Below are 13,892 nucleotides of genomic sequence, written 5' to 3' on the forward strand. Positions count from 1 at the left end.
GAGCAGGCAGACATCCAATAAATATGAAACAAATAAATTATGAAACTGTAAATTAATATGAAAGTTTTTATTGGAAAGCTACTATTCTTTTATGTGAACACCCAGGATGTACTACATTAAAATTGTCAGCAAGTTTCAATTTTCAGGCTGTTCTGTTTAGAAATGAAAACAAAAATGAAATCAGTAAAGCAGAAAATGTGACCAATTCATGGCGGCATAATATAAATAAATAAAAATAGTGGTTATTTTTCCTGTGCAGAACTGATCTGACATTCTTAAACAGAGCCATGGGGAACTTTTAATTTTAAAATCCTGGAGAAAAATTTCTGTTATACAGCGAAGAGGAAGAAAAAGTATAAAAGACTGTGCTGCCACAAATTCATCTTGAGTTGATGATAGAACATGTTTCTCACATGTGACTTAAATTACGAACCATATAGTATTCTGACAATGCAACCCCAAGACACTTCAAAGAATTAAGCAATATGTTCAGGAAATGAAAACAAACGTGTGTAGCTGCCTATATGACAAAGATATATCAGAATATTCCTATGATTAGAGAAGATGTTACATGAATATCTAATATGTATACCAGAATACATAAATGGAAAGTATTGCATATGTGTATTTATTTTATTAGTCTTCAGAAATGTTCAAATATCTTTCTCCTTCTCCTCCCCCAAGACACACAGTCTGAATTACACAAATAGTATAAGAGCCAAATAAATGAAACCAGCCTTCTTTAGATCTAAACTGTCATTTATCATTTGTGATCCTGGGTCAATGAATATCTGGCTTCAATAATACAAGAGATAATATATTTCACCAAAAGACAATGAGTTCTTGAACGAAAAATAACCTTCCTCAAGAATACAGAGACTATGAAAGGACTGAATGGAACAGATCGGTAAGTACATTGACAAAAAGAGCTCCATGATGAGATCTATGATCATTACACGAAGTGAAAACAAATATGTACAAAACGACTATTTTTTTAAATGACAGAGAATAATACCATTTTTGATAAACTCATGGTAGAGAAGTGCTTAACTGTAATTTTTCCTTGATGAATCTTCTTATGTCTTCATCCATAGTTTAGAAGTTAATGCTTTAGAAACCATGCTGAGCAAATATCTGTTAAGGTTACTACCTTAATTTTTTTTTTTTTTAATTGAGACATTACTTTTACAGAATGCAGTCTTATTAGTTTGTTATGGCACCTTGAACAAACACTTCACTAACCTATATAATGGTTTTAGTTGATGCCATTTACGGAGGTTAAAGCTTAAATAGGGGCAGTTTAACTAAACGAGCACTTTTAATCTTATAGTGGGATACCAGTGTTTTGCCATGAAAGAGTTTAAGCCTAAATATGCTGATCAGAGTCCCTGAATGGTGCAAATGGTTAATGTGTTAGGCTGCTAACCCAGAGGCACTTCAGAAGAAAGGCCTGGCATTCTGCTTCTGAAAATCAGCTGTTAAAAACCCTGTGGGAGAGGATTGCCATGAATCAGAATGGACTTGACAGCAACTGGTTTAATATGCTGACTGGGCTCTTTAAGGTTGCAAAGGTCAAAACAAACAAGTATAACTGATGAGTGGGGTGGAACAGTTAGTATAAGGATGCAAAAAGTTTAAAGAAGAATAACAGAAATATTTTTTCTCAGCTGGAACTGGGCATTGTCATTCTTATCCAGGCTAATGAAGCAATAAAATCTGTCAACCTTAGAGTTCAGCCTTTCCTGACCTGTGTTTCCCTCCTTGGCTATTTTTGCTCCTCTGTGGAGCTGCCAGCTCCTTCTCTCAATGGTACTCATTTCTAAAGGTCTATCAGTTACAGAGAAAGCCGAAATCCAAACAAACTGCCTCCTGGCTGCTCTGTCATGACTCCTGACCAGTTTTCATTCAGAGCCTTTTTTTTATCCAGGTCTTTATCTCTGTTTCCTACTGACTTTCCCATAAAGAGAAGACCTAATGGGGATGGACTGAGTTTAGCAGCTCCCTCCCCAGTGGAACAGTGATCTCACTATAGATTACTGACCAGAGAGCTGCCTTTGGCTTCTGCACGGGTTTCTAGTCTAATAAATCAAGGCAAAGACTCCTACACTTTCCCGGTTGGGGAAGTACTCATCAATATTTCCACGGTGCCCTATTGCAAAATAAATAGCAGCTCCATTTATTAAGTAGCTAGGTCCAAAAGGCTTACATACATTTTTATGTCCTAACAAATTGGTAGCCATCTGCAAAAAACAATACACTTAAGTTGAAAGAAAATAACATTTTATTTTATAGCTAAATAACTACAGTTACTTGGTAATGGGATATAACTACTTTTTGGGCACAGCACAGTTTCTTAATCCTTGAGAACAGATTGGACTCTGCTATCCTTGTTTCCTGATCCATACTGATTTTTGTTGTACATGTCTTTTTATCACAGCATCTAACAGAAGCTCTGCTTTGCAAAGATGTGATGCTACTGAAAGGAATAGGGTACATTCTAATGGTGAAGCCATGAATTACTTTGAGGTAGTAGTTTGGCAGTGTTTGAAAACTGTCAAGTCTCTCTGTGTTTCCCTCAAAATTCTAAACTGTCTTGTGATGTCCTCAATGAGTTTGCTGTGACCTTGGAGTGCTTCAGTGCAGTTTTGGAACCAGACTATTAAGACAAAGGTGCCGGGCTTGTGTGGTGCAAAACCCAGTAACTTATATATGAGGAATGCATATAATAGATTTTTTTTTTTTTTTCTGAGAAGAGCTTCATGGAGCATGGCAGAATATTAGAGATTGTTGTGGACTAAATTGTGTCCCCCAAAGATATGTTGAAGTCCTAACCATTAGTACCTGTGAATGTGACCTTGTTTGCAAACAGGGTCTTTGAAGATGTTATCAGTTAACATGAGCTCATATCAGAGCAGAGTGGGTCCTATTCCAGTTTGACTGGTGTCCTTAAGAAAAAAGAGAACTGATAGAGAGAAACACAGATGGAGAAGTCATGTAAAAATACATCTATAAGCCAGGGAATGCCCCAAAATACCTGTGGCTACCAGAAGCTGGAAGAGACAGAGAAAGGATCTTCCCACAGTTGTTACAGGGAGTATGACTCTTCTGATGCCCTGAGTTTGGATTTCTACCCTTCATAATTGTGTAGCAGCACACCTGTGCTCTTTAGAGCCACCCAATTTTAATATTTTGTTAACGCAGCTCTAGGAAACTAATACACGGAGAGTTGAATAGAATTAATTATGACATACAGGTAATAACTATAATAAAATTTTGACTATGAAAAAAATTAATCTGATGTCAGTGAGGAAGATCCCTTGGAAAAGATCAATCTGAATGGATGGGTAGAAGTTCCTTTGTTGAAATGAGGGAAGCAGATATTTAAAGAGCTCATAGGAGCCAATGTAGAGATATGACTAGATGGAGTAATCATTGAGTGTGGCTTTGAATGAGAGTGTACTGTCAGGATGTGAATACTGGATTAATGTTGGAAAGATCTTAATGGCAAACTATTCCTATAATCTAAGCACACAGTGATGGAGGATTAGAATAAACTATTGGCGATAGGGATAAGGGAAGAAAACAGACCTGGGAAAGATTTTTCTTTTGTCTTCTTGGGTCATTGTGTTCTATCAACCAATAGCTTTACTTTCACCTACACACCTATATCGTCACCCTCTCTAATCACTTCTTTGCCATCAGCATAGGAACAAGATATAGTTCTTATCATCATTTTAAAAACAAAAGAAAAACAAAACCCTTTTACCCCTGAGCCTTCTTTTCTCTTTCCCTTCTTACATGGATTAGTTTCTTGAAAACTTATAATAGCCGTCTCAATTTCCTTATCCTGCCTTTATTTTCAATCTACTGAAATTTGGAATCTTTCCTATCGCTTCTTATATACTGTTTATTCTTATTCAGTGTTTCAGGTTTCCATGTTTTTTATGCCTCTTTGCCTTTCCCCAATGTATTCCCTCCATCCTGCACTGGCTGCATTATTTGTGAAGCCAAATGCAAAATGAAAACATAGAAACCCCTGTTCAAAAATTATTAAAAATTTTATGACAATGACAGCAAAACATTAAACCAAGTACAGGGCCCTTCTAAGCTTGGGCCCTGTGTGATTGCACAGGCCCTAAGCCCACGTAGCCAACCCTGCCTCGCCTTCTGCTCCCAGCTTAAACTCATCCTGAGTACCCTCTCTTCTAGAGACGCTGCCTGACCACTCATCGCCACAGTCTGAGCAAGTGTCTTCTGTCTGTGCTCCCAACTTCTATCCTCTATGCATACTTTTATCCTCACTCTTCCCACTTCATTATAAATGCTGATTTACTTGTCTGCCTCCCTCAGTGAACTGTAGTCTTCTTGAGGGCATGGATTGGCATGGTGGACTTACTGGCCCATGGAGAGAGAAGGCTGAGTGCCTTTGGGGAGAGGCCTAGGACCAGGAGAGGAGTGCCTGGCAGCACAGTTGGGAAGAGGCTGTCCTGATGGAAGACCTGTATCTTGAGTGTTCCTAAGCCTGAATGATAACTGTTAATTCCGTAATAAACCCCATAATCATGTATATGGCCTGTGAGTTCTGTATGGCTATTGCAATGAATTATTGAACTCAGCAGAGAAGTAGGGACTGTTGTGTGAGGGATGGTTGGTGTCAGAATTAGTAAAGACGGCAAAGAGGGGAGTCTTGTCTGGCATCCACCTCATGGGAGTCAGACTTGTGCTGCTGATCTTGGCCCTTGCAGGGTTGGAGGAGGTAGGACACTGCCTCCATGCCATTTTTACACCTGGTTAAATTTGTTTTGAGGTTTGCATGCAAAATTCTAAAGGAGGAACAGGAGTGTAACCATACCTCTAGGTTAATCCCTCCAAAAACAAAAACAAAATCATAGTTTTTAAATGTGTCTTGTTAGATACCTGCTGCTTGTTCCACTATCAGGAAGGGATTATGGGTACTGGGCAAGAAGAGGTAGTGGGATGGAGAAAGACTCATAGTGTCTTCTTCTACAATACTTGTCCACCAATTGCCCATCTGCTGCTCTGCAGAGCTTTCCAAATAGCACATCTTGTGGCAGGGAGGCATGGCTCCTGGCACACCAGACTCCACAGGTGCCGAACAAACTTCTGCACTTAATTCCAAATCCAGATGGTGGCATTCTTTAGCCAACAGAGCCATATGACTAGTGTGAGGACAGTCTGCACCACGCTTCGTGCATCAGGGTGATTTCCTTCATATTTGGTCTTAATTTCACTCCACACAATGCAGGTCTCATAAAACCTATATTTAAAAATATCTTGCCATTTTATCATCCTTGGTATCAAACTTGCTGCAAGTGAGCTTCTATATTTTTTTAATAAAGGAGCATACTGCTGGCAGTGATACCACAGCAAGGGTCCAGAAAACCCTGCCAGCCTCCATGAATTTCTCAGAGGTGTAGTTTTATGCAACAAATCTGTCTGCAGAACCTGAGGGAGAAAAAACAACCACTGGCAAATGATCAAAAAGTGCTAATATGAGAATAAATATGAAATTGTGTGCATTGTTTAATATGATAAATGTATTTCTTGATGCTCCTGGGTCGGGGGTGAAAACAGGGAAGCTGGCAGAATGACCAAGTCCAGGCCATTCAGGGCCAATTTCTGCAGAGGTTTGGCTTTCCGGGCTGGCTGCTAAAGAGGTTGTGGGACAGAGTTCTATTGTCATATGAGGTCCATTGTCTGTTTATATATTTAGTCTCTCAATGATAATTAAATCTTAAAAAGATTTCAAACGTGTGTGTCGTGACTCCCAAACAGTTCCTTCTGCATCTGTTTAAAAATTACCCATTCCTCAAAAAAAAAAAGCATTAAATCACTAAAAGAGTACACATAAACTGATATAACCAGGTCAGCTTCAGTCAAAACTGAAAAACTAGCTATCTAAGGAAAATAAAACCTAGTTTTATAAAAACGTTGCCATACGAAGATAACATTTACAAGATAAAATATTCCCATTACGTGCCGTAAAGTTTAATGCCTTGAGTGCTATGTTGTCTGACAATAATATTATGACCCTTTCTTTGTTTCTATTTCAATTTGCTTGTCCCATCCTTTATTTCTTTATGCTGACCAAATTTTTCCCATAGTTTTTAATAACCTTTTGGTCATTTTAATAAGTGAAAATTTATACATCCATACTTGTGCCACCATCTTACAAAGAGCTTCTTACATTTGTTTTTGACATATTACTATCAGTTAATGTACAGACAATTTACGGCAGTGGTGAGAATAAGCCTGCAAAGGATACGGTTTGAGGTTTGTAAAGTAAACTCAGCTAATGTTGGTCTTGACTAATAAATCAACATCTACATACTCTGCTATCAAATACTAATTAATTCTTTCTTTCCTCCCTCCTATTAATTTAGTGTCATTCCAAGTCCTTAGGGGAGAGAGCTTGCAGCTTTCAGGAGGGACACTCTGATGCCTTGCCAAGGATTTTTATTAATTGTAGTAAATGCAGTGATTTTGGACAACCAAATTTAGAAAAGAGAGATGAGTTTGGAAGACAGTTCTCCCCTTTGGCAAGTATGGTACTTCAGGATCTCAATAAATCATTTCTGGAACCTAATGGAACTGGTAATAATTTTTTCACATCTTTATTAGTATTCAGATAGTCTGGTAATCTAATTATTAGAACTCTTATATTTCAACATTCGTATTAACACCAACTTCAAAATACAAAATAAAATAAACACAGCAAATCAGTGCAGTAACTCTTATCATAATTAGTAATTTCATCCTGATCACAAAGATTATATTTATACGTAATCTACAGTCACACAAGGTTAAAATATCCATTTAAACATTTAAAATTCTGGAAGCCAGCTGAATATCCTGTCTACAATTCTAAAAATATATTTAGGTGTTTGAATTTGTTCTGAGTTTATTGATTTGAAGGACCATTTGTAAATCATATGACAAAATTTAACAATATAATATAGTGAGGAATTAAGTAGAAAATCAGGATACTATAGCTTAGATGGTTAATGACTATTATGTGAACTTAAATACCTTGTCTATTCATCATTCTTTCCGGTGCAAAAAAAGTGTGAAAACAGATACTTTGCTCCTATTTTCTTCCATGCATGTGATAAAAGGAGAGAATAAGTTAAATTTAACTAAGAGAGGGAAGATCCAATGAGTGCTAAATTTTGCTTCTGATACCTGTGATGAGTCTACAACCACCAGCTGCCATTGAGTCAATTCCAACTCATGACAACCCAATGTGTGTCAGAGTAGAACTGTGCTCCAACCTTTTGGTTAGTAGCTGAGGGTGTTAACTGTTTGCACTACCCAGGGATCCATACAGTTGTGGCGATATCCCCAACTCCACTAGAAAGGCTATAAAGATTTAAAAGACCAGGAGCTGGAGTGGGTCAGGGCATGTAGAAGGAAAGTGGCTTCCATGGGGAGTTGTTGCTTTCTCCAATGACTTCGGTCTGAAACAGGACAATTCTAGGGTCTTCTCTTTTTCCAAAGTAACGCTTTGGCTGAATAGATTTTTCACCCCTCATTGAGCTTTGACAGGGTTTTTAGAGTACACTAAAGTTCCTAGACATCACCATATGCCTGGAAAAAGAACCCCTTAATTAAGTTTCTGTCAAGATTTAGAGTGAACTCAGGACCTCAGGGCCTTGTTGTTATTGTGGGGCATGGGTCAGAGGAGTCCTGCAGTCATGCCATGACCTCAGGTCCAGGTGCTTCAGTGGTATATGTCCAGCTTGCGTAAGGCTGATTCAGCTGTTGAGCTCCAGCTCGGGACCAGTAACCCCCTTAGGAGTGGTAAACCTGCATAAACTACGTGCTGAAAGTAATACAGGTGTTTGTGGAAACTATGTGAATTCAGCATCACCAAGGTGGCATTTAGTACACCATAAGAGGTAGAGCAGCTTCCAAATGTGTCAGAATTATGAAAAGGGGAAAAGAACACCTGCTCAGCAAATTGGGCTCAATGTGTGTAAAGTTCAAAGAATGATAAACCGTTGTTAAGGCTGTTGGTCAAGGGTCACTGCACCTCTAAAATGACAAGCTGCTGAAGGTCACTGTAGGCCTTCACTTTGCTAGAAACTGTTAATTTAAAAACTCGATGCTCAAATAAATCAATTCAGCCAGAAACCTTGGAAAAGGCAAGTAGAAAACATAAAGCACAGATCAATCTTGCCTTTAGGTTTTATTTGAAGAGAGTTGAACATGAAAATATGTGAAAATGTTTGACCTTTCAGCTTCCATTATATTAGCGAAGTAGAACATAACAGCTCCCCAGGTGTTACTTGTTGTTGTTGTTAGCTGCTGTGGAGTTGGCCCCCGACTTGTGATGACCCCATGTACAATGGAACAATAGAACTATGTATATTGGGTACATATATCTCTTCCTCTAAATAGCCATATAACTTGTAGTGACTTAACATTTTGATATTTCTCTGGAATTTCTACAACTACACATATCAAAACAATTCTTGTTCCATAAGAGAGTCCTTGTCAAATCTAAGTTCATTTAGAATGTGTTAATATTTTTAACATTTGTGAGTTCTATTGAAAACAGAGAGTCATGAAAGAAATTTTAGCTCAGAAGATCTCTATCTCATGTCTTGCAAATGTACTTGAGAATGGACATATAAGACAAATGGGTAAAATTTCTAGCACATTTTTGGATCTTTTTCACAGTCCTTACCACTAAACATCTTGTGATAGAGATATCTGCGTGCTTGTCTTTTCCACTACAAGAGTGCAAGGGGCTTATAGTTAGTATCCTTGCTTCATTATCTTTCTTTCTTCCTTACATTTCCAAGGGATGCTCCTTTATCAATAGGTTTAAAGAGGAACAGAAAGTCTCTAGTCATATAAGCATAGAGAAGTTAGGTTAAAAAAAATTAAATAACTTTTTTAAAACATTAATAAAAAGGTGGAAAAATTCTGAGGAGGGGGGCCACAATCGTGGAATAGTCAGATGCTTCATGCCATACCTCTTACAACAAAGACCTACACAAACAAGTGAATTGGATATATATGACAATCTAGGAATCCTAAGCATCAAAGACAAAGCTGAAGAAGAGGACTGAGTGACAGGTAGAAAGAGAGACAATTCAAAACAGCAGAAATGGGGGGTTACAGATTGCTGGATCACTGGCATCCTGCTAGCTGAATTTGCACACAGCACATACTCACTGAGGCAAGCAGCAACATCCCAAGCCAAAACCCACTCCATCTGGTGAAGCTAAGCAGCAGGGGGTCTGCTTGCACCTCCAGAACAAAACAGGAGCGACACCAGACAAGCACAAGCTCCCAACCCATCACGTGCCTGCACAATAGCCCTTCCCCCACCAGAGCTCTAAGGCTGAGGAGCACCCCTTCTCCTCATCCACCCTTCTCCCTGCTCTGACACCAGTTCAGCAGCATTCAATACCACCACATCCCCTAAGCCAGGAACTCACGGCCCAGTCTGGAGGCACCCGTGGACTTGCAGCACCCTTCACCCCCACCAACCACCCACATCAGTGCCTTGCTTGTCAACCCAGAATGCCCTCTTTAGGACAAAATGGGTAGGGCTTCCAGGTGAAGCTCATCAGCATCCAAATGGAGGCTACAAATTTGTGGCATTTGACACCACCTCACTCCTTAAAGAAGGGGCCTTGCTCACCCACATGGTGGGACTTGAGGGCTTGTGGTACCACCTACTCCATCTAGCTGCCAACAATGGACCTGAAAACAGGTAGTGCCCCCATCCCTCCATCCAATGGCACTGGACACCCAAGGACTGGCTGCATTACCCCCCTGCTATGCACTCTAGTGGACAGAGGCACACCCTCCATCTGGGAACCCATGGGCAGCCAACAGCCCCCTGCCTTACCTCCCACACCACCCCCCACTGCAACCAGAGACCTGTACCTACTGCAAAAACTCCCATGCAGCTCTTCCTGCTCAGGACTGTAGGTGAGTCTTTGCACCACACACTTGGAGACTGATGACCCGGACACTTGCACCCCAACAAACTGGTAGGTGGTGGAGCACACAAACAGCACCCAACCTAACGACCAGGGAGAACATGCCCCTGTACCAGCAGGACAGATTTATCACCTCACCAGAAATACAACATACTTCTTCAGCAGCTCCACAAGAAAAGTGAACAGATTCCCAGGCTCACACACCTAGTACCTGCTCTGACCACCTGGAGACAAGAGGTGAGAGCTTTGATGAGGCCAGATTAACGACCAAAATAGCACACATTCTGAGCCTAGCTGGACATATCACAACAAAACAAAGCAAAAATTCAGCCTATGGTAAACAAATATACAATAAATAAATAAAATAATAATTTTTTGATGCCTCAGGGACAACAGTTAATATTGAATCACATAACAAAGCAGGACAAGATGACTCCAGCAAGCCACCAAACTAAAGAACCAGAAAACCTTCCAGAGGAAGATAAGCAATGGAACTATCTGATAAAGAATTTAAAAGACTAATATACAGAGCTTTCCAAGAGATCAAGAAGGAGGTCAGGTAAAAAACAGACCAAATCAAGAAGTACACAGACAAAGCAATAGGAAGAATTCAGGAAAACAACACAAGGAAAAAAAAAAAAAAACGACAGAATAAACAGTCTGCTAGAAACCATACAAAAACAGCAACTAGAAATCTAAAAATATTAACAATAAAATTTCAAAATTAGACAACTCAGTAGAAGGTCATAAGGGCAGAATTGAGACAATGGAAGTCAAAATTAGTGAGATTGAAGATAAATCCCTTAACACCAATTTATTTGAGGAAAAATCAGAAAAAAAGCATAAAGAAAGCCTAAGAATTATGTGGAATACTATTAAGAGGAAAAACCTACTAGAGATCGGAGTACCAGAGCAGGTAGGGGGAATAGCAGAAAACGGAAAGAGAACTGTTGAAGATTTGCTGACAGAAAACTTCATGAAAGATGAGAACATAGCTATCTGACTTAGTTATCTAGTGATGCTATAACAAAAATACCACCAGTATATGGCTTTAACAAAGAGAAGTTTATTTCCTTATAGTAAAGTAGGCTAAAAACCCAAATTCAGGGTGTCGGCTCCAGGGGAAGTCTTTTTCTCTCTGTCAGCCTTCTCATCAATCTTTCCCTAGACTAGGAGCTTCTCTGCACAGGGACCTGGGGTCCAAAGGAAACGCTCTATTCCCAGCACTGCTTTCTTCGTGGTATGAGGTCGCCCTGTCTCTCTGCTCACATCTCTCTTTTATGTGCCAAAAGAAACTGGTTCAAGACACAATCTAATCCCATAGGTTGAGTCCTGCCTCATCAACACAACTGCTGCCCATCCCTCCTAATTAACATCATAGAGGCAGAATTTACAACACATAGGAAAATCACATCAGATGAAAAATGGTGGACAATCACACAATACTGACAATCATGGCCCAGCCAAATTGACACATACATTTTGGGGGGGGGGGTGCAAAACACAATTCATGACACTATCCTAGAAGCTCAAGGAACCCCACACAGGATAAACCACAAAAGAAAGTCACCAGGACATATCATAATCAAACTTGCCAAAAACAAAGACAAAGAATCCTAAGAGTGGCTAGGGAAAAACGAAAAGTTGCCTACAAAGGCGAACCAATAAGACTAAGCTCTGATTACTCAGCAGAAACCGTGCAGGCAAGAAGGCAATGGGATGTCATACATAAAGACTTAAAGGAAAATAACTGCCATTCAAGAATTATATAGCCAGCAAAATTGTCTCTCAAATAGATGGTGAAATTATGTCATTTCCAGATAAACAGAAATTAAGGGAATATGTAAAAACTAGAGCAAAATAACAAGAAATATTAAATGGAGCCCTTTGGTTAGAGAACAAACAACATCAGACAAAAATCCAAGACTAGGACACAGGACATAGCCACCAGATACCAACCCAATTAAGGAATTCACAAAAACAAAACAAAACTAAAAGACTGAAAATAAGGAACCAGAGGTGTCAGCATGTAAAGGACAACAACATCAAAATAAAAAAAGGGGAATAGTGTAGTTATAGAACATCCATGTGGAGAGGAAGTGAAAGTGATATCAAGAAATAAAAAAACTGGTTTAAACTTAGAAAAATAAGGGTAAATTTCAAGGAAACCACAAAGGAAGCTAAAAAACCTAGCAATCAGAATAAAAAAGAAAAAACATGAAGATTCAGCAAACACAAAATCAACAATAATGAAAGAGATGAAAAGAAAATCCAGAAACAAAAGGAACTCAGCACAGAAAATCAAGCAGAACCATCAACAATGTGCATACACACACACACACACACAATAAAACAATAAATACATATCTATCAATAATTACACTGAATGTCAATGGCCTAAATGCATCAGTAAAGAGAAAGAGAGTGGCAGAATGGCTAAAACACATGGTCCATCTATATGCTGTGTACAGGAGACACAGCTCAGACACAAAGATAAACAAACTACAACTCAAAGGATGGAAAAAATAATATATATATATATATATACCAAGTAAACAATAAACAAAAAAAAGCAGGTGTGGCAATATTAATCTCTGACAAAATAGACTTTAAAGTAAAATCAACCATAAAAAAAATAAGGAAGAACACTATGTAATGATTAAAGAGTCGATACACCAGGAGGGCATAACCATAATAAATATATACACACCTAATAGCAGAGGTCCAAAGTACATAAACTCTAACAGCATTGAAAAGGGAAACAGATAGTTCCACAACAATTTTAGCAGAATTCGACACACCACTTTTGGTAAGGGATAGAACATCTAGAAAGAAATTCAATAAAGATATAGAAGACAGAAATGCCACAATCAACCAACTAGACCTCATGGACATATACAGGACACTCTACTTAATAGGAGCAAAGTATGTATTCTTTTCCAAAGCACATGGAACATTCTCCAGAATAGGCCATATTTCAGGTCACAAAGCAAAATCTAAAACGTTGAAATAGAAAGCATCTCCTCTGATTATAATGCAATAAAAAACAAACCTGTTGCAGATGAGCGGATTCTGACTCATAATGATAATATAGGGCAGAGTAGAACTTCCCCATAGAGTTTCCAAGGAGTGGTTGGTGGATTCAAACTGCCAAATATTTGGTTAGCAGCCAAGTCCTTAAGCCAAGCCCTTAACCATTGTGTCACCAGGGTCCCTTAATATCATAAAAGTAGAAATTAATAACCAGAAGAGCAGGAAAAAAAATCAAATGCATGGAAATTGAGCAACTCCATGCTTGAAAACTATGGGGTAACAGAAGAAATAAAGAATGGAATAAAAAAATTAATATAATCAAATGGGAATGAAAACATATCTTACCTTTGGGACACAGCAAAAGAAATGCGTAGAGGTAAATTTATAGCAATAAACACGCACATTTAATACGAAGAAAGGGCCAAAATCAAAACATTAACCCCACAGCTGGAACAAGTAGAGAGCAGGAAAAAAAGCCCTAAGGCACCAGAAGAAATGAAATAATAAAGTTCAGACCAGAAATAAATGAAACAGAGAAGATAAAAGCAATAGAAAAAATCAACAAGACCAAAAGCTGGTTCTTTGAAAACAAACAAAATCGACAAACTATTGGCCAAACTGACAAAAGAAAAACGGACAAGCAAGCAAATAACCCGAAAAAGAAATGAGATGGGTGATATCACAACTGACCTAACTGAAATAAAATGGATCATAACAGAATACTATGAAAAACTGTACTCCAACAAATCTGAAATACTAGAGGAAGTAGACAATTTTTTTAAGAAAAATGCTACCTACCTAAGCTAACACAAACGGAGGTAGAAAACCTAAACAGATCCATAAGAAAAAAAGACGTTGAAGAGGTAATAGTAACAACAA

Source organism: Elephas maximus, chromosome 4 (assembly GCF_024166365.1).
Source record: "Elephas maximus indicus isolate mEleMax1 chromosome 4, mEleMax1 primary haplotype, whole genome shotgun sequence".
Classification (NCBI taxonomy): Eukaryota; Metazoa; Chordata; class Mammalia; order Proboscidea; family Elephantidae; genus Elephas; species Elephas maximus.